Source organism: Camelus ferus, chromosome 2 (genome assembly GCF_009834535.1).
Source record: "Camelus ferus isolate YT-003-E chromosome 2, BCGSAC_Cfer_1.0, whole genome shotgun sequence".
In the NCBI taxonomy this organism is placed as follows: Eukaryota; Metazoa; Chordata; class Mammalia; order Artiodactyla; family Camelidae; genus Camelus; species Camelus ferus.
This window is the reverse complement of record NC_045697.1, coordinates 118,661,682-118,681,842: the sequence shown is the minus strand read 5'-3', so window position 1 is coordinate 118,681,842 and position 20,161 is coordinate 118,661,682.

The following is a 20,161-nucleotide window of genomic DNA, read 5'->3' as shown; positions in this document are numbered from 1 at the left end:
TCATCCCACTTCGGTGTCTGCCTCTCCCCAGACCTCCACCAGGGCACCGCTGCAACTCACAGAGCCCCCTGAAAAGACTCTGTGCATCTGATGTGAGACACACCCTTCAACAGTCTAATGGCAGGAGGAACAGCATGTAAGGTGGTGGGACAACAATCCTCCCAGGTTTACTTGCTCCTAAAATACCACTCTTAAGCCCATATTTACAGAGTTCCAGAGGAAGCACTCAGGTGTCTGGCTGATGTTTCAAATAAAAATGTAACTGTACAATTCAGATCTATCATGAAAACAGCAGTGTCACCATTACCCAGTGTAGCTATTTCCATGCATTCTATTGATGTGAATTTTCTGAAGGTCTTCTCAACCTCTGATAATTGTTAATGAGAAGGAAAAGAATGTTCAGCAAAAGGACAATAACACTTATTGAAGGCCTCTCAATAGGCCAGCCTCCAGGCAGAAGACTGCATTCTGTCTACCTGTCTATCTATCTACCTGTCTATCCATCCATCTGTCCATCTGATCTAGCCTACCACACATCACACATGTAAAATCTCACCTAATAAATAGCTAGAGAATTAAGGAAAGGTAATTTTTCACATGAATTATCCAAAGACTTGCCTCTATTTAGGTTGACTCTAATGTCTGTTAAGAGAAGATCTTTGAATATATTCAATTAAGTGTTATTTAAAATAGCACCTAAACGCAGTCCCCTCAAAGTGCTGGTATCACACGTTTTGCTAAGCGTAGAGATGAATCTGTCATCTTCATCTGCCTTCTCTACCATTAGCTATAATGCAGCAATTAGGGTAACAATGCTGTTGCTAAATAAGGTAGACTCATTTTACATTAGTCTAAATGATAAGGAAAATTATATCTTCCTTCAAGAAAATTATTGAAGTATAAATAGAGTATAATAGTGCCTGAATACCTTTCAGAGAACGTCAAGGGAACTGTTTTTTAAATAGAAAGAGGTCACTGAGGACGTATGTGAATAACCCAGCATATCATAATATGTAAAATGCACCCAGTAATACTATGGAAATTGATGATTCTGAGTAATAGAATAAGTCAAGATGGGACTTTCAGGGGGTCATTGACTTTAGAATTCTGTTGTATCTCAATTTCAGTCGAAGTCCACAGATCACTGGAGAGTTGAAATAACTCAGGTTTGTCAGAGAGACAGTGGGGCCCAGGCAGCCATGGTGAGGTGGCAAGGATGCTTCAAGCCCCTCTCTCTCCTCCAGATCCCTTCCACCCTCTTCACATAGCAGGGAATCCACATATTTGGATAACTGCTGGAATTTATGCCCATTACTTTGATCTAAATTGGGGGTCCTCATAAAAAAGGACACAAAAGAACTGACAAAACAGAAACAGACTTGCAGACACATAAAACAAACATGGTTACTGGGGAGGAAGTGGGTGGGGGGATAAATTAGGAGTTCGGGATTTGCAGATACACACTACTGTATATAAAGCAGATAAACAACAAGGTCCTACTGTGTAGCACAGGGAACTATACTCAATAGCTTGCAATAACTTATAATGGAAAAGAATAGGCATATATACAGATATGTATAACTGAATCACTAAGCTGTACACCAGAAATTAACACAACATTGTAAACCAACTACACTTCAATTAAAAAAATAAAAATAAAAATAAGTAAGTCAGAGGTCAGCAAACTAAAACCAGATAATAATTAAGGATTTTCTTGCCAGGAGTTTCTGTCCCAAGCAACCCTGTTGCAGAGGAAAAGCAGCCTTAGACAGAAGTAAATGAACAAGAGTGGCTGTTGATACCACCAGAGGAATTGCTTCACTTTTATGGCTTCAGACCCTAAAATGTGAAGAAGGCTGAGTTGGGAGTGGCAGGCAAGCAACTCCAGGCATCATAACATATCTATGTTCTTCTGTTTGGATTTAAGAAGCCCAGACGTGTTTTCCCCCAGAAACATAATGGTCCATTTCCCAGAAAGCGCTGGGAAAGAACTCTCCACCATTTCCTGGGAATATACTTTTGCCACAGAGAAGTAAAGTGTGTTCTCCTTATCTCTTCATGGCAGATGCAAATGTGAGGAAAGGTTTCCTGCTGATTTACCGCATCCAGATGGAGAAATCCCGGGAGATGCTGGTAAACCACACACAAAGCCGCCTCTGTGGGAAGCACGAAGGAGCAGATCGCTTTGTCCAAACGGCCCTTACTGGTAATGTTAAGTAATCAGAGTTCACACCCCTGTGAAAATTCTCCCCCGAAGGCCAATGCAATCGTAAGAGAACCACATCTGGAGCAGGGAAGGAGCCCAGCTGGTCACCCTGGTAAGGCCTTTTCATCTTCCTGAGTGCATTTTGGTTTTCTAAATGTTGCGTGTTTGGACACGACACTGTTTTCTGAATTAATGACACATGAATGAAACATGAAGTCAGTGACATGCGGACATCTGGTCAGTCCTCTGATACTTGAGAATATGTTGTCAGGAAAACGCTTCTGCTCCTTAGAGCAGTGGTCAGAGGCTCTGCTCAGTACCATTGTATCTCTGATGAGGTGAGGCTGCTCATCTGGAAGATATGCAAAGCCAACCGATGCGAGGACCCAATCAGAGATGTCACCCTGGAAATGCACAGACAGCACCATGGACTCCAAGCCCATCCTGCAGACATGACCAGTCAGCAGCCTTCACAGCCTATGCACAATTTAGACCTGTCCTGGGCAGAGGTGGCTTAATGCTGTCATCTCGGAATCTTCACTTCGCAATTCCCCTAATACGCATGGACTTCGTTTTACAGAAAATCTACACTTTCATTATTTCTGTTCACCCCCTCAGAGCTACACTGATTCCTATATAAACTCTTCAAAAAGGCATTTTGTTAAGGCTTTTTTTCTGTTAGAAGGTTTAGCAAAATCATGTTCAGCAGGCAAGCTGTAGCAATTTATAACTTCGTGACTAATTCTATGTCAGCTTTTTTTTTGTTCCAGGACCCTCTTCTTTTCCATATTTTACCTGTAGTCTCACTGTCTTTCTCTGGTAATTCTTTACTCAGTGTTATATTAGATAATATACATGAGAAGGCATTCTAAACTCAGATTTAGTTTAAGTCTTTGACTAAAGATTTAACTTTAAGAATATCTTTAAGGAGGGGCAGGGTGTAGCTCAGTGGTAAAGCACGTGCTTAGCATGCATGCATGAGGTCCTGGGTTCAATCCTCAGTGCCTCCATTAAAAAAGAAATTAAAAGAAATTAACAAATCTAATTACTTCCCTCAAAGAAATAAGTAAAAAAAATTTTTTTAATTAAAAAAAGGAATATTGTTAAGTTTCACTGTCTTAGTAATCAAATTAGGCTGTACTTCACTGTGTGATTTTAGATTGCTAATCATTCAAATTTAACTAAAATTTTCAGAGAATTATTAGGGCTCTTTTAAAGCAGTTTTTTCTTTTTGGTGATATGTGACCTCATCCACGCACACAACTGTGTGCCACATCTCAGGTCACCCAGATCCACACACAAAATAGCTTGTAAATGGCCTCAGGCCTCCTGTCTCCCTGCTCATGAACCCAAATGCCTCATCCCTCCCTCTGCATGTGTGTCAGTCAGACTCCCAGCTGGAAACAGACGGCGACCTCAAGCTGGCTAATTAAGGAGCAAGTGTTTAATAGGGCTATTTCAAAAGATGTGGGCAGTTCTTAGGAAGGCAACGGGCATGATGACCACTCCAGCATGGTAATGACAGCGGGAGCCCTGTTACTCTCACTCTGGAAGGGCAAGGAGAGGGGGCGGTCCCTGGGGCCCAGAGAGCGAGAGAGCTGTGCGGAGAAGGAAGGTCCCTGGACAGGAGTGTGTCTTTGGTTGAGGGATGGAACCCACTCATGGCCACCCTTACCAAGGACCCAAGGAGACCAATACCAGGACGTCACGCTTCCCCATCCTCTGATCTAGTCTCACTGCCCCCCATTGATGAACCCACCAGAAACCAGACAAGGGAAACTGATGCATCAGAGAAGACCGGGGACCATAGAGCATGGGTCTCAAGGGGCAAACGGAGCATTTCCAGCACAACTTCCAAACCAAGTTCACTGTCCGCCTGGACGGCAGGCCAAGGCATGCAGGCAAGCTGGGTGGTCCACCGGGGGGAACTAGAAAGGGTTCTTACTGAAATCCCACAGTGGCCGAATTTACGTGTGTTCCTTCAGAAGGCGGAGATTCACGGCCAATCAACACCTGCAGTCAGCGCGCCCACGGTGGTTGGCATGCTGCTGTTAGTATTATTTGCATTTTTTCAGGTTTAAGTGGCTAGTTGGCACTTCCTCTCAATTCAGAGCTACTTCGGCATTGACAGGGGCTCACAGCAGAAGCCCGAAGGGACTCGATGCAAATAAGAAAGACTAAGCGGACGACGTGGCCCTGTTCAAACTTCACCGTACTCAGTAGGAGAGATTTTGGAACGTCATTAAATTTAACCTCACCTTGGGGGATTTTATTAATTCTCCTTGGAACAAAGTGCACTGTTTGCTCTCTGGGCACGAAGCTCTGACAGGCGCCATGACTCTGCAGTCCTGGGGGGGGGGGGGGCTGGCCGTCCACGCCCAGGGGCCACCTGGTGCCTTTCTGAGCCACGTGTAGCTGTGGGCAGGTGCCCACTGTTTGAAGCGCGGATGGGGGCTTGGTTGGATTGTTTGTATTTGGGGGCTTGTTTCTGTTTGTCCATTTTTAATTAGAGAATGTTCAAGTGTGTTGCGGCCTCTCAAATTCAACGTAGTCTGCTACCTGCTAACATCTGCTAGGATTCGAGTTCATGACCCTTGGTCCATGCGCAGAAACAAAGCTCTGGCCTTGTGAACAAATGAAGATGAGAAGGAAAGCGTCTTCACCCAAACAGCACCAGCACTGCTCTAAACTTTAACGCTGGATGCAGAGCGATCTGATCTCGGCTCCGCTCATGAAAACCGTCTCAGCCAAGAGGACCGGTCCAGTTTACTGACTGATTTTGCCATATACTAAATTTGAGGGGTATTTTTCCATTATGTTATGTTATATGGCTTAGCAGGCTGTATGACGCATGACCACTGGGTGAGTTCTTCCAGAAGACACACCGGGTGCCACTCCTTAATCGTCCGGGGCAGACTGGGCACATCTCGTGTCACCAAGCCCCCGGAGGCTTCAGAGGAGATAATGATTCTTTAGTTTGACTCAAAAACAGCACAAGGACCTCAGGGCAAAAAACAACTCTCCTTAGAGTTGGTTTCCTTTCTAATAAGGTTAAACTGTCAGAATTTTCTTGGCTTTTTCATACCAAGGTTGTATGTGATATATCCTGACTGTATTCTCAGAATGTACGTGTATATATTCATTTATTTATTTAATGTTTGCTGGCCTTTTTCAATTTCTTAAATCTCTTCTATGAATCTCTTCTCCTCTCCTGGCTGTTCTGCATTTTTGCAGGGAAAAGATGTCTAGAATTTCCATTTCCATGTAATACTAGGTCCATTTTGAATAACTACAGTGTCCTTACTAGAATAAAATGAATAAACATTCTCGTCCAATGTAATCTTCTAGCAAACTGAGTAAAGGAAAATGGATTGGATATTTGCAGCTAGAATGAAATATGTGTTTCCAGAAAGCCCTAGATAGAGATCATTTTTCTTTCTTCCAGAGTTAAGTCGGTTTGGGGTAGAAATATTTCTCTCCACTGAGCATTGTCCATTTTGCTGCTTTCGCAGAGGAGCAGGGAGGCCCCTTTTGGACATAAGCTGGCTGGTCTATGTCTCTGGAGCAAGGGTTTGGGGGGCAGGGGTGGGTGTGCTGCACCATGAGTCAGAACCCAACTCGGGATGGGATGGCTTTCTCCACTGAAGAGCTTTTAATTAATCTGTAACAAAACAAAGCAAAAAAACCCAACATATTTTTCTAAAAATTCAGGCTTGGACTGGTGAGTATCCAGGATGTGTTGGTTGGCCTTGCAATCCGGGTAATGGGCAGCCCGGCCACGTGCAAGATTTACTCACATGTATTGAACTTAAGAGTCCACAGAAGAAAATTCAGGTTTCATGGAATAAGATAGGAAGCTTTTAAAACCAGCCTAACATCTAGTGGATAAAAGGAAGGAAAAGATCCAATGACAGCCACACCCATAGAGATTCTTGTACCAACTCTATGGTAGTTTTTTTCCCCCTCACAATATACAAGCAAATAATTGTTTATGAACCAGGGAACAATCACTTTTTCCCAATCAAGAAGGTCCATGTGAAAGAATATTATCATTTCCCATCCTTACAATATAATTTCCAACCATCTTAAGTGTAGAAACCAAATTCAGGTTTAAGATGCATACTTTTCTGAATCCCTATTGTCAAGATTTGTTTCATTTAAATGGATTTTTCTGTGTGTGAATTTATATAGTTCAAAAAAAAGCGGACCCGGGATTCCTCCTCCGAGGGTGCGCTGCAGCAGGAAACGCCTCGTGGCAAATGGCTGTCGGCAGACGCGCTGCTGACTCTTTGCACGTGCAGAGTCGTGTGCAGCCACGAAGGGGGGGGGCTGCTAGTAGCCTTCTCCATTTGTGCATAAATGGAATCACAGAGACACTTGTTCTACCGTGATCTACTAATAGTCGAACAGCTAAAAGTAAATCTGTTGCTTAACAGATAAGAACAAGTAAGCATTTAGTTTGTGCTCTGTGGTGAGCATTTTGTCACTAGTAGTTGAAAAATTGATGAAGGCAGGAAATTGGAGTGATAAGTGAGCTGCAGAAATATAATACTCAGGCAAAAAAATAATAAACTAATTGATGAGTTAATTCTTGAAGATACTGTGAAAAGGGAAAGGTGCAGGGCTTCCTACTACATGTGGAAGGAAGGCTCCAACTCCTTCCTGCCTACCTGTGTGTGTGTGTGTGTATGTGTGTGTGTGTGTGTGTGTTATCTAAAAGACAGGAGGAATTTGGAAACATCTGGGCTGTAGATATTATTGCTGCTTTTTAAATCTTAGAAGAAATATTTAGGTTTATTGGACTCTGATGATGGTCTGGTGGCTGGATCTGGCCGAGCAGGGATGGAATATGTTATCGGCATGTGTAGGGCCGTGATTGACACTTCCTCCAGGGTTAGGTCCCGGAGAAAGTAAAGCACAGAGAGTCTCAGTTCTCTGGGACTCAGTGTCTTTCGTTATAGTAGGATGAGTACTCAAAAGAAGAAATTAAGTTAACTTATAGAAATGCTAGAAAAATTAAATCTCTTGAAAACCTGTATCCGGGACTAAGATTTATGGCCTCTTCACAATATTTACAGGTCATTTATTCCATCAGATTGAATAGCTGTTACCAATGGATGTGTGTTACATCATTGACACCCAGAATAGACGCATTTGTATATGAGCCTGAAACAGAGTCGGTGATTTCTGAACCTTAATATTTTAAAGATTTTGAACACCAACACTGTTCCAAATTTTTAGTCTGGATAAATATGTAGGATTAAAAAGTATGAAAAAGAACTGTTTGCCACAGAAATACAGGTCTATATCTCCTTTCAAAAAAGCCTTGTCCAATATTCATGTCCTTTACATAAGATTCCATCTGGTTAATGCTATTTAGAGGCTGGAAAATCTGTTTTTGTAGCTTGCAAAGGAGATAAGCAACACAGATTAAATAACACATTGAGTTACCACTTTCCCCTTGATTTAGAACTGTATTAAGTGATTTACTATATCCAGAGTGGTCTTGGTTACCATCTTAAGAATCTCACCTAAAAGGGCGAGAATGAATAGTTCATCCTACAGAGGTCTGCCACCGCAAGAACTCGGTGTTTGTGAGGTTTATCCCAAAGTGGCTCTTGGTGCAGAACCATGTTTTTAGGTCAGTGTTTCTCATTGTTCTGAACTCACCTCTTGCTTCTAATTGTTGGCCTCCTGCCTTTTTTGGCATCATGAAGGCATGATTTTTCAAGATCATCATCTTCCGCTTTGTTCATCACTGTAAACTTTCCTTTCAGTCCTTGGCATGGGATTTATTTCAAGATTGTGTCTCTGGGAATGGCTCCTCTGAGACGTGCCTCAGGGAACCAGCCTGATGTGTCTCCCCGCTGGGTTCTGCCTCCCACCCCTGACTCTGGGCTGTGAGGTCCCCAGATGGATGCCTGTCGCTCTGTTGGCATGGATTTCAATGTCGTATTTTTTCGAGTCATCATTATCTTTATTTTAGTCATCTCACTATGGATATGTCCTTTTTTATAAGCTCTCAAATCCCTTATTAAAAAACATGGGTTTTACAGACTACAATAATGATTATGGTAGGAGTTTATTTTCTAAAATTGAACGTTAATAAGCTCAGAATCTGTAATTTCTCTGAAGATTTCAAATTGATTATTATAAGAGCTATAAAGGTAACTATGAATATTCAGCTTATCTGCTTTAGACCATTAAACTATGCTGCAAAAGGCATATATGTGTTGGTGTGTGTGCAGTATTTTTTGAGACTTTCTGTTTTAGAACCATTTTAGAGTCACAGTAAAAATGAGTAAAGTGCAGAGATTTCCCATCTACCTCTCCCCCTCACACATGCATAAATTTTTATTATCAACATCTTCCAGCAGTGGTACCTTTGTTACAGCTGAAGAATGTATATGGACACGTCATTCTCTCTAAAGCCCACAGTTTGTACTAGGGTCCCTTTTGGTGGTGTACATTCTGTGGATTTGGACAAATGTTGAATGACACGTACCCATCATCATTTTTTCCCCAAAAACCTTTTTTTCCAGCTTGTTTCAGTTACTTTAGGTCCTTGCATGTCTGTCTCTACCTGTCAGTCTACAAATAGAGAGTGAAAACAATTCTCAAAGTGTACAACTTGCTCAAGCTCACCAAAATTAAATACTAGTCACACTAACGAACTTTTACAGTCATTAAGAAACTCATATAATAAAGAGGCTTGGCCTGTCTGGTTGCATGACAGAAAATTTATTTGCTGTAACAAAAGCAACAGAAATTCGGACATAATCAGGAGACATTATAGTGAATAGGATAATGTGGATACAGTCTTGGGGACATTGGGTTCAAATCTCAATATCTTGATTTAAAGCAAGTAATAACTATATTATCGTAGTAACTATATTATTAAAAGCAAGTCATTTTAAAAAAATTATTATCAGTTCTTCACTTATAAGACTAACTCACCTAGCCTGTGTAAATATAAACCAGAGTACACATTGGTACTTGGCTTTTTGGTTATATAGATCACAAAATATGTAATGACAGCTTATAGCTTTGTATTACAGAATGATATTCCATTCTGTGGGTAAGCTACAATTTCTTTTACTAGTCACTACTTGATGGCCATTTGAGTTGATTCTATTTGAGGGCTATTGCAAACAAAGACATAGAAGTCTTTGTGAGAATTGCTTCATTTCTAGGTGTTGAATGATATTTTACTTTGTAAGAAATGTCTAAATTACGTAAGTAATCATACCATTCTGTGTTACCACCAGCAACTATGGCAGCTCCAGTGACTCCACATCCTCGCCAACACTCGGTATAGCAAGTCTTTCCCATTTTAGACGTTGTATCTTACATGCAGTGGTAGAATCAGTATGATTTTATTTTGCATTTACTGATGACTTTGAGAACCTTACTATTTTTGTTTCCTTTTTTATACTTTGTGGGTTTTGTGTGTTTTTAAAGAAATCATTGCCAAACTCAGAACCCAAAGTTTTTTTCCTCATGTAGTATCTAGAAGTTTTACAGTTTTAATCTCTTACATTTAGATGGATCTGTTGTCCCTCTATTTTGTTCCATTGGTCTCCTTATCTCTCCTTGCACTGACACCACAGGGTCCTAATCCTTGTACGCTTATAAGCCTTGGAATCACATTGCATATTTGTATAAACTTTAGAATCAGATTATCCATTTCTATTTTTTAAAAAAACCTGCTATAATTTTGATTGGGATCATAATGAACCTACAGATATAACTGGGGAGAATTGACATGTTAATGATACTGATTTTTCAGTCTCATGTCCACAGAGTATCTCTCCATTAGTTTACACCTTTAATTTTCTTCAGCAATATTTTTTTAGTTTTAGTGTTTAGTTCTTCTACATCTTTTCTTAAAGTTATCCCTAAATTATTTATATTTTGGGTGCTACTGTAAATAGCATTGCTGTTTTTTATTTAACTTTAATGAATATCATTGCTACTCTGTAGTAATGCAATTGATTATTACATACTGACTTGTGTCCAGCAAACTTGCATTCTGCAAACCTTACTATAAACTGATTCATTAGTTCTAGTAGCTTTTTTGTAGATTCTGTAGGATATTCTATGTAGATGATGACGTCTTCTATGAATAAAGACAATTTACTTTCTTCTTTCCAATCTAGATGGTTAGTAATTATTTTCTAGCCGTAAGGCATCGGCTAGAACTTCAGTACAGTGTTGAGTACAGTCTGTAAGAGAGCACATTATTACCTTCTTCTTGATCACAGGGTGGGAAGTATTGTCTTTAACGACCGTGCATCATGTGACCTGTAAGATCGTCATAGCTTCCTTTTACCAAATGTAGGACTTTCCTTCTACTACTAGTTTTCTGAAAGCTTTGAGACACAGATGGGTGATATATTTGTTTTTTCCCCACATTTATTAAGATGATCACATGTATTTACTTAAGATTAGAATCTTTCAGAATTTACTGATACTAGTTTTATGTTCCAGAATATAAAATCTATATTGATAATAATCCACGTATACTTGAGAAGAATGTGCCTTTGCTACTATTGGTTGGAGAATTCTGTAAGTGCTAAGTAGACCAAGTTGGACAACAGTATTGTTTAAGTCTTTACTGATGTTCTGTCTGCCTGCTTCATCACTAACTGAGACGAGGGGTGTTTTTATCTCTGATTAAAATTTTGGGTGTCTTTATTTGTCCATTCTAGTCTATCTAGTTTTGCTTCAAGTATTTTGAAGCTCTAATATTAGGCACATAAACATTTAAGATTATGTCCTCTTGATGAACTGACAATTTTATGATTATCGAATGAGCCAGTGTATTCCTGATAAAATTCTTTTACTGAAATCTTCTTTGTTTGATGTGTGTGTGTGTGTGTGTGTGTGTGTGTGTGTGTGTGTGTGTGGAAAGCTGGAGTGGCTATATATATAGCTTTCCCTGGATTTACATTAGCAGGACATATATTTTTCATCCTTTTATTCTGAACTTATCTGTGTCTTTGTATTAGAATTGAGTTCTTGTTGGCAGTGTTTACTTGCATTTTTCTTTTTTATGCCATTTGAAAATCTCTACCTTTTAATTCAGATTTTAATCACTCTGGCAATTCTATGTAATGCTATTATTGACGAGTTTGGGTCTAAATCTACCATTTTGTTATTTGGCTTCTCTTTGACACATTGTTCTTTGTTCCCCTTTCCTTTCTTTCTGCATTCCTGTGGACTGATAGATTTTATTATTATTATTATTATTATTATTATTATTATTATTATTATTATTATTATTATTATTATTATTATTATTAAACTTTATCTCCTTTGTTGGCTTCTTAACTATAACTCTTTTTTCTTTTTTTTTTTTAAGTAGGGGCTTTAGAGTCTATATCAGAGGTCAGCAAACTACAGCCCACAGGCCTAATTTAACTCACTCTGTTTTTGTAAGTAAAGTTCCTGTGGGGCCAGACACATTTATGTACTGGCAGAGTTGAGTGCTTGAAACTGACATGAGCCAGAAAGCCTAGAAGACGTGCAGAGTGGCCCTTTACAGAAGCCTGTCCAACCCTAGTGTATACTGTGCACCCTTAACTTACCACAGTCTGCCTTCACTTAAAGTAAACTCTTGTAAAAAAAAAAAAAAACAAGAAAAAAACTTCTATTTCTCCTCCCAACTCTGGGCTGATAGTGTTATACATTTTATTTCTACATGTGTTATAAAGCTCCCAATGCATAACTATTATTTTTGCTTTGAACAGTCAACTGTATCTTAAAGAGACTTAGACATAAGAAAAATGTTTTATTTGTATCCACATATTAACCATCTCCTCTGCTCTTCATTCCTCAGTGTGGCTCAAGATTCCGTCTGCTATCGTTTCCTTTGGCCCGAAGGGCTTCCTTTAACATTTCTCTTTGTGATAGCGCATGTCTAATGTGACATATCTGTTAGACTTTTATACACCCAGAAAAGTCAGCTCTGGGGCACTCGTCTTCCAAAGGTGTTTTTGCTGGATGTAGAAAGCTAGTTTGACAGTTTGGGGCTTTTGTCCCTTTGGACTCTGAAGACACCGTGCTGCTGCTCTGAACATGGTCTCCGATGGAACGCGCTGCTGTGCTCTGGCCTTCTGGATTTAATTTCCTCTTTTCACTGAAAGCTGTTGTTCTTCTTTTAATGACTGTTTTAAGCCATTTGATTATGATGTTCCTTGAGATAGTTTTCTTCATGTTTCTTGTACTTGGTATTCTGAACTTCTCAGACCTGTGTTTTTATAGTTTTCATTAAATTTTGAAAGTGTTCTGTCCCTATTTCTCTCCCCACCCCCCCTCCCCTTTCCTTTGGGGACTGTGATTACATATATTTGAGACCAAGTGTATTTTCATCTCTCATGTTGTTTTTTCCCTCTCTAGAAGTTTTATTTGGGTGTTTGTTTTTGTGTGTGTGTGTGGGTTTTTAAGATTGAACATGTTCCCTCTACCTTCCTGAATGTATGAAATAGAATTACGAGTCCATATCTGTGAATTCCATCATCTGGGCAGTTCTCAGTTTATTTTTATTGAATGATTTTTGTCTTAGCTATGGCTCTTATTTTCCTGTTACTTTGTATGTCTCCTACTTTTTTGATGCCATAAGTTGTTAAGTAGACCATTTTCTGTGCTAGATATTGTTGTGTTCCTAGTGATACTCTGGAGATACATTCTGTATTGCAGTTAAGGTACTCGAAAATTATTTTATGCTTTCAGTGTTGTTAGGTGGGCCCAGAGTAGCCTGTAGTCTAAGACAGGCTGTCCTCTCCCAAGTAATATATTCTGTGAATTCAAAAGCCTCTCCAGTCTGGTTGCTGAGAACACAAACGACCCGCAGCTCTTTGAGAGCCCTAAGACTTAGAAGTGCTTATGCCCCCGTATCCAGTAACGCCCTCACACGTGTAACCTGGTCAGTACTCAGCTGACAATGAGAAGGAGCCCCCTCCAGTCTCTGTAATTCTCTCTCTACGTGCAATTTTCTCCTTCCAGGTCCTCCAAGAGAACAGAGTTTCCTAGCCATTCCCAGACACACAGCATGTCTCCTCACCTCAGGGAGACCCCAAGACTCACTTCCCTTCCAGGAGCAATCACAGGGCTACTGCGTTTGTGTCCCTTCCTCCAGAGACCAGTCCCTTGTGCTGCCGGACGTCAGTCTCTGAGCTCAGTATCTCATACGGCGTGTTCTGTGGATTAGTTGCTTCTGATGGGAGAGTGAATCAGGACTGTCTTCCTTCAGCTTGACCAGACTGTGTATGGCTCTCGGCGTGTGTCTGTAACATTTCAAAGTAACCTCCCTACATTTTACCTTATAGGCCTCTGTAAGGTGTTTAAGGGAGCATGCTTATATTCACATGTAACCTTTGAGGAAATCCGTACCTGCCTAGCTCGCCCGACTCTTCGGTGGAAGCTCCTGCCCCGGAGCCCAGTGCCCTGCATCCAACCACGGGTTGTTTCTCTGGACAACTGTGTCCAAAAATAGCACTTTTACTTTGAAAGTGAATTGTTGGGGATTTTAAAAAATCACTTATGAGGTGATTAATTGCATAACCTTTTCCTTAATGCTCTTGTTAAATTATTTCTTCTAAACACAGTTCCCATTTTCTTTTCATATCAAAGATTGAATTGCTTTCATCTGGAGCTAAAAATTTCCAAATGAGTTGGAAGATATATGAATATAGAATTGACAGGATATTATTAATGTCACCTTATCAAACACATCTCTCACTCTGAACTTTTTGCAGCGGATTTGTGGTGTATAAATTTACTGTGAAGTTTGATGTACAAATATCAGGCAAAACTGCCAAGGTCAATTTTAAAAGAGGAATTGAAAAGTAAGTTGGCAAAAATACTATCTTCAGTTGCGTTTCAGGAAATGCAAGTGATTTTTTTCAACAAAATTTAAAAAATTATTATAAATATAATGCACCTTGTTAAGAAGACAAATACAAAATAAAAAAGAGAAGAAACTAAAATTACCCATAATTTCAGAATCAGAAAATTACTACTAACATTTTGGTCTATTTCCTTCCAGTCTTTATTTTTCTCTATCATATAGGTAGGTCATTACGTGTTTACTTTTATTACAAAATAATGTAATTAAATTGCACATATTTTGCACACCTTTTTTTGTTTGTTTTCTTTAACTTGGCTCATAGGCTTCTAACACCTTCAGCTCTCCCTGTTTGTAATTTAATATTAGCATTATACTTGTGTAAACATCTCTTCTGTTTAAAAGCCAGTTGTGCCTCACTTGCAGATATTAATAAACATAACACTAAAAGGAGCAATTCAGAAGTTTAATAAGTAGAAAAGTAATTTTTATTTATAAAGGGAAAAAAAATATCCACAGTTTTAGCCTGTATTCCAAATAAAGCATTCAGGAGGAACATTTACCTTGGGTTAATCAATTCCTTCTTGGGGGTGAATAATTTTTCTAAAGCTTTGTTTCAGGAAGTTGCCTTTTGGATTTCTCACGAGGGACTGGTAATGTGCTTGGGATGCCGAGCCCCTGAGCAGTGTTACTCACGTAATAATGGCCGGACGTCCTTTTCTCTCCCAGCAGGTGCCAGATGGTAGATGTTACAACGATGGGGCGGAGTCAAGGTGGCAGCAGCAGCCGGGCAGAACCCGTGAGTTTTCCAAATTTATAAGAATGAAGAAAACTCCCATTGCTCAATAATGCAGGAAAAGAAGGCAGCATTAATGACATATTTTCCAACATAGATGGAAAATGAGATATTCTAATAAATAGAAATATACATTTGTTTGCTTCTGTGTTTCCCAGTCGGCACCTAAAGGATCAGCTGGCGTGCTTGTTAACAATTCTGACCCCTCTCTACCCCAGAACCACTGAATCCAAGTCTCCAGGGAAGACTCTACTTGTACCAGATTCTTCTTCCCCATGCAATTCTAAAGATGGGCCAAGTTTGGGGTGGAAAGTTGTAAATTTCAGCAAATAATGTCATCCTAGAGCTGTCTGAATGCCTTCATCGCTGCTGACTCAGAAAAGGCGTTTCACATCCATGCTGGACCCTCAGAGCAACACTAGGAACACACATTACAAAATTGTCAGAAGGATGACTTTTATGTTTTGTGCCTTTTTGCCATAATTAACAAAAAGATGTACATTATGATGGAATTCTGTAGGTTACAAGAAATACAGTATCCTGCTTGACAGATAATTTTCATAGAAATTCCATGTTTGGTCGCTGTTGGGGTCATTCCAGGGTTTTCTGCAGTAGTTGTGCTTGGCTGGTGCTGATTTGAGAATGGCTGTCACCAGCCCTAAGTTATTGGGTATAAGTTTATTTGCTGCAATGATGTGAATCACCTATCTTGTTTTACCATCTCAATCATTTGTGCCATTTCTTATGAAATGACTCATTACTTTCCTGCTAAATTGAGCCAAAACTCCTTCAGGGAAAAGTCAAGTTCTCTATTGTGGGGTTCCAGGACAAGGAAGAGGCCCCACAGAGAGCCAAGGGGGCTCCGGTCACAGGATGCCTGCCTGTGCCCTTGTCACTCACGTCACGAAGACACTGACCAGAAAACACAGAGAACATGTCATTGTTTTAGCCCGACTAACAGCCCTGAGTTATGGCCTAACAAACCCTCTCCCCAGTATTCCTCAAGCACTCCAGGCCGCCTACCTCCTCCTAAAGATGGACTGCACCTGCCCCAGGATCATCAACCTAAGCCCTTCGATAAAGATTAACTAACGTCTGGAAACCTTCAACACGACCCCCTTCCCTAAAGCATGTAGACAGTCAGGCCCTTCTTTATGACAGACCCTAAGCACCTGCCCTGCGGACGCACAGACACCTCTAGCCTGTTGCCTGTAGCAGCACACCTAATAAATGTTTCTTTCACTTTTCTTTGTTTCTGGTGAATTCTTTTACTGCCTGCGGTACCAGCCCATCTTATCCCATAACATCTGTCAAATAAGTGAGTCCCTTAAGAGAGCACATAGCAGGCTTACCAGGGGCTGAGGGCAGTGGAAGCTAAATGTAAAAAGGCTTTACCCGTCAGGGTGGGGAAGGGGCAGAGATGCGCGCCGTGAGGCACATGCCTCGCAATAGCGAGTGTGTGAAGTAAGACGGGAAGACACTCTCTCATGAGAAATCTGCCTTCCAGGTTCCCACGTGGTGTCCTGGGAACATCATGCACTGGTGGCTGTAAATCTTGACGAGCTTGTTGCTATTTTGTCTGGTTACTAACAATGCAGGCAAGCCCAGTAATTACTGGTTGCAATTCACTACTTTTCCTGTTTGAGGTTTTGTTTTGGTTTTGGGGGTTTTTTTCCCCTTTGACAACCTTACCCATGTCTACATTTGAGTCCTTACGTAAAATTGTTTTCCATTCCAATGCCTTTGATAACTATGTAAGTCAATATGTGCTATTGTAATGAATAAGTGGTTAGTAATATGTTTTTGTTGACATTTGCTCCCGATTATCTTTTTAAGTGCATTTTATTTCATAATAGTGAAATAAATGAGCATGGCCCATGGACTGAATCCTCTTCCAGGAAGGAAGTAGCAGTAAGGATTACAGAACTGGGGGGAGGCAGGGCAGAGTGTGATCTGTGTGATACACAATGTGTCACCACCTTTGGGGACACAAGCTTTGAGCATTTGTCTCTTTGGCTTTCCTTCCTCTAATCAGTAAACTGACTAAAAGCAAGGTGTATACATTGTCCTCAAGATAAGGCACGTGCTTTGCAACACTGCACAAGAACAAGGAACACACGTTCACTGGATGTCATTTCTTTCAGTCTGGCCAACAGATGGTAAGATTCCTGTCTTCATGAATTTTAAAGCACCAGTCCTGCTCTTGGTGTGGGGAGTCTTGAACCCTCAACACTCTATCTCCATGAGCCCAAATTCATCCTTATCCTAACTGCTTATGAAAATAGCTATTTTCACTATCTGTTTACTTTCTTGTATGAATTCTTTAAGCATAATGACCTCAATGACCTCGGCAGCTGCTTTTGTAAATGTGCCACACTCCATGTTATATTGGTACTTACTATGTATATGGATACATGGTGCATTCTCTCCCATTACTTTGTGGGTATGTATTTGTGATATTGTGACTTGTAATAAGAAATAGATATTTGGTTTTCTGGTACAAAACATGTGGAATTTCCTAGGTGATGAGCCCCACAAAGGTGCCTTTTGTATGTTAATGAGGTGGTTTTTGGAAAGTCCTTAGGTAAGCTAAGGGTCAGGGCTGGTTGCCAAGGGAACCAATCTTGTGATTAGAGGATTGGAAACTTTCAGTCCCACCCCAGACCTCCAGGGAGGAGAGGGGGCTTGTCGATGGAGGTTGATCACCAAAGGCCAAATGATTCAATCAATTGTACCTATTTAATAAAGCCTCCAAAACTCAAAAGGCTGGAGTTCAGAGAGCTCCCAGTTTGGTGAATGCATGGAGATTCCAGGCAAGTGGCGCCCAGAGCAGGCATGAGAGCCCCAACCCCTTTCCCCATGCCTTGCCTTGGTGCGTCTTTTCCACTGGTTGTCCCCGAGTTGTATCCTTTTACAACGAACCGGTTATCTAGTGAGCAGAGTCTTTCACTGAGCTCTGCGCCAGGAAACTGGCTGAACCCAATGAAGAGGACGTAGGAAGCTCTCGTTTACAGCCAGTCAGAAGAACAGGTAACAACGTGGGCTTGCAGTTGACAACCCGAGCTGAGGGGGTTGTTGTAGATGGCTGTGCGGAAAACAGGTGGTAACCTGGGCTTGTGATCGGCGTCTGAACTGGGTGTGTGTTGGGAGCAGGAGTAGGGGGGTGGTCTGGTAGGACTGAGCCCTTAACCTGTGGAATTTGATGTCATCTCTGGGTAGATAGTGTCAGAATTGAGCTGAATTGTAGCTGGTGTCCAGAACATTATTTGTTGGAACTGTGGGGAACCCCCTCACCTCTCCACCACACATTGGCATTTGGGTGCAGAACCAATTTTAGTATTAAACTGGGCTGAAGTTTTCAAGGAATCCTTACTTTGTCAGGTGGAAGACAAACTCTAATATTTTTCAACTCGATATCACCTTCTCAGCAAAGCCATCCCTGACTCGCAGCCTAGAGGATCTCCCCCTTATTGGTGTTACATTGTTCAGTTGTTTCACAGTATTTTCCAGGAGGACCAGACAGTCATGATAATGTCACAAAACATGAGAGTTGGAAGACCTTGCCTAGATCAAAGACCTGAGTTGCACATCTGGTCTAGAAACTGAAAGTCCTAGAAGTATAAATGGACTGTCCAACGTCACTCTGTTGGTTGGTGTCAGAGTCACTCAGACACCTGCACCAACCTGATGCCTCATCTTTGGGTATAAAAAGGGCCAGAGACACTGAAGTTTGCCACCTACAGGGAAACCTTCGTGAGTCATTGTGTGCAAGACTGCCCTGGGACAGTGGGGAGAGATGTAAACTCTGCTTTTCCTCTGGTGGGTTGACACATAGAGCACCCACCCCAAGCTCATCAGAACCTAGGGACCACCTAGCCCACTGGCAGCCGGGGAAAGAAATCAAAACCCTCAGAAATGTTCAGAACTACGGATCATGCCAACGGTATCAAGAGTAAAGGGAAGATGAGAAACCTTAAACAACCAGCTGGTCCAGATCTGACGGTTCGCACACGTTCAAGATTTCAGGAGCTGCAGATCTCTGTCAGTGTCAGGCAGGAGGAAGAATGAAAGGGTTGGGACCAAGAGAGGTGAGAATGTTCCTTCCTCCTCGCCAGTAACCAACCAAATTCTACCTTTAATCAATTGAGTTATCAAGTCACAGAAGAAAATATATTTTTGGAAGTATATTATGTTTATGGACGTATATTGAGTATCTTAATCACATCTATAGTTTCAACCTTTCAGGAAACTGAAACTCAGAAAGAGTGCCCAGGGTACAAACAGGCATCCTCCTCCTGCCATTTGGTAGTTTTCTGCCTAACGAGGCTAAACTGGAGCAGCTGGATGAAGTTCCATTTTTCCTTTTACTTAGCTCTTGCGTTTTCTTCGGTTGGCTGATGGGTGACTTCAGGGGCTATGGGTGATTAAAAAGGGGCAGCTCAGGCAGAGGTTTGACAGGGAGGGCCAGGCCCCAAGTCCCAGGGGAGCAGAAGGATGCAAACCGGAGTGGGAGACTCACGGGTGCAGGTACAGAGGGGGCAGGAAAGGTAGTGAAACTGTAACAAGAAAGAATAAATCTGACTCCGTATTAGACCTATTTCTGTGCCCTGTTTTCCAGGCTCAGTCTTGCCGGTGCTGCACCTTTTGTGAAACAACGTTGCCTTTAGCCTGAAATTTACAGGAGAGCCTATTCTCAGGGCTCTGACCTTTAAGGATGTCAGCTCTTCTGCACTTATGCAGAGATGGCAAGTTGCAAAATAGGGAATAACCTTTGTTTTGTTGGAGGTTTACAGGGACACCGTGACCTGGCCCACATGGACGGTGCAAGAACAAAGGATTCCTGCAGCAAGAAGTTGGCACAACCAACCACACCCCCTCCCCTGTTATTTTTTTTTATAAAAGGAGCCTGTATTCTGAATGGGGGAGGATGGTTCTCCAAGACATTAGTCTGCCATCCCCTCGGTCTGCCAGCTTTCCAAATAAAGTCACTATATTCCTTGCCCCAACATTTCATCCCCTGATTTATTGGCCTGTCCTGTGGCGAGCAGAAGGAGTTTGGACTCGGTAACAAACTTACCATTCTCCAGTGCTCACTGCGTGCTGGGGGTTATGCCAGACGCTTTGCAGTTCTCTGTCATTTATCCCTGCAACTGGGAGAAGCGTCAGACGCAAGCTCAGAGGACTTCGGTCACGTGTTTGAACTCCCACAGCTTAAACGTGAGAGGACCGGTCGTGCCCCGGGGTCTCCTGCTTGTCTCTCTGTTCAACACTGTTGGTCAAGAACAAAACAAAGAATGGAGGTGGGATTTTA